Here is a 2,694-nt window from a genome sequence, read left to right as displayed (position 1 = left end):
ACTAAAATGAAGTTTTTATTTTTAACTTTTTTATATGTTGAAAAATGATTATTAATGTTTAACATTTTCTATTATTTTATTTAAAATGTTTTGAAACTGAAGGACACATTTCTAACTAAAATTTTCACACACAACAAATTTTCACATCACGACAGTTCTATTATTTTTTAATATCGATCCGCACTGCATCCACAACGAAACTGAACTGCAATTTTTACCCTATTCCTTCGTAGAGTTTCCAATGGATAACTACTGCAGAGCTTTTTTAAGTTATAGACCAAATTAAAAAAGCGCTTCAATAAGCTTTGAACGTTACCATTTGAAATGGCAACGTGTGAATATGTGCACACATTCGTGTGTAGGTATGTGTTGGTACATTATGAATATTTAAAATATTAGCAACCCACAAACACAAATACCAACACACGTGCTGTAGTAACGGATGGAGTCGCAACCCCATCCTTAAAAAAAGGTTCATAACCTGCATCACTCAGCCGATAAGTATCACGTTATGGAATGCATACAATCACACGCATACACATACTAGCAGCATTCACGCACGCAAGCATTTGCATACATAATGACTAAATAAGCTAAAGAAATTCCTTTACATGCACAAGGGCCATAAAATTAAAATTAATGATTTATTATCGAAATATTAAAATTATTTTAAATTAATTAAGGTTAGCAATTAAGAATGATTCTAAAGTTAATTAACGTTATTAATATTATGAAAATCATTCAAGAAAATTCAAATACACTGAAATATTTTTAACGATTTTTTCAAATTATTTTTTAAGTTAAATTTTATTTTCTCACTTTATTTTTAAGCATTAGTTTCACTTATAAACAACACAAAGTTAATTTTTTGTTTAAAAAAAGTTATTTTCAATTTTTTACACAACATTGTGCAGCAAATCTTTTTGTTAATGAAATTTTACGTTTGTATGCCTCACACTTAAAATATTTCTAAATGTCAAAATTCTGCGAACTCTGCACTGCGCAAGAATCAAACATTTTACTGCGCCAATATTGCTTTCCTTGATGCTACAAGGCAGTCAGTTATCGACTAACGATATTTATCGAAATTGACAGCAAAGTGCTGTGATTTTTTGAATAAAAGTTATAACGACTATTAATGCAATTTGGAATAAAATATTATTATTAGTTGAGTTTTAGTGTGTTTGCTAAATAAATTTGTTGTTGACAAATTCGTTACTTTATTTAATATTTTTTTAATATTTTTTTTGCTTTTCTTTTGGATACATATTAGAAGAAAAAATTTTCTTTATTTCATTTAACCGACGTTTTGTTATTTATTTACTTAATACGTATTATCACATACCTTTTATTTATGACTAAAAAAGTAAGGACTCTTGTATATATAGTATATGTTATGTTATATATATATACTTGCAATTATTCAGTGAACTTGTTAACTGTATGAGATTTATAAGCTTCAACAATATATGACAAGTTTAATAATGAGCTTCGATGTTTTTTTAACATCGATTTTTAAGTTAAAATAAAAATTAATTGAATTTAAAAAATATGCAATAAAATTTCATGTTGTTAAAACGGTTTTAGTAAAATCAAAATATGTTTTATTTTTTAAAAGTTATTTGGGCGGATAAGTGCTTGTCGAAATGTTAATGTTGATGAGTAAATCTTCGTCAAAATAGTTATGATCTCATATATTGTGTGCATATACTTATATATATATGTATTCTGTTAATAGTAACTGTGAAAAGTATTAAATAAACAATAATTATTTTTATTTAATATTTTTGTGTTCAATAGTGTTAACATTTTATATAAGTGAAAAGTCGTCAACCAATGTTTGTCCAAATCAGCATTAAGCCTATATTCATATGAATGACGTTTTGTTACAAAAACAATTATCTTAATTGCACATTTACCATATACATATTTTTATCACGGAAACTTAACAATAAACAAATATTTACATAAGCACAATATATTTCTAACAAGTAATTTTATTTAATATGAGCAAACATTTCCATAAGAAGTAAAACGTATGTTAAACTTTTTTCACTTAACATAGCGTTTGCCTGTAATAAATTTAACATTACTTCTATTACAGTTAACATACTGCAAACTTATACAAAATAACTTACACCAAACAGAAAATATATGATAACTTAAAAAACACAAATAATGGTAGCATTTTCTTTTTGTACTTATACAAGAGTAAAAGCATGCACGTAAAAGTGCTTTTTGTTGTAAGTTTCGTTGTTGATTGAGCGTACCCAACGAAATAAAGCAAAGGACAAATAATAAAGACGAACAAACGATTCTTTCCACAAACAACAATAACAACCCAATGAGAACAAGACAAACTAGAGACAATTTGTCTGTGTTGTACAATAAACTAAATGAAATGTAGAACATTGCGGCACAAAAAGCGTACACAAAGTCTATGAGCTTACATTGAGCATGCAACAATGACATAAATAGCTTTAAAGTGACGTTGAATGCCAACCTAACGAACTGTTAAGTTGTGCGTGCGTACATCTGTTAAACCAAACTTAAATATTGGTAAAGGTTTCTTGTACTCTGTTAAGAGCAGCGTTTAAAGAATATGAATGTGAGTGAAATGAGAGTATATGCGCATAGATGTTTGTATGCTTGTTTGTATGAGGAGTCAATAAATAATTTGTCTCAACTGAGACT

Source organism: Teleopsis dalmanni, chromosome 2, assembly GCF_002237135.1.
Source record: "Teleopsis dalmanni isolate 2A chromosome 2, ASM223713v2, whole genome shotgun sequence".
Lineage (NCBI taxonomy): Eukaryota > Metazoa > Arthropoda > Insecta > Diptera > Diopsidae > Teleopsis > Teleopsis dalmanni.
Note: the sequence above shows the minus strand (reverse complement) of the source record.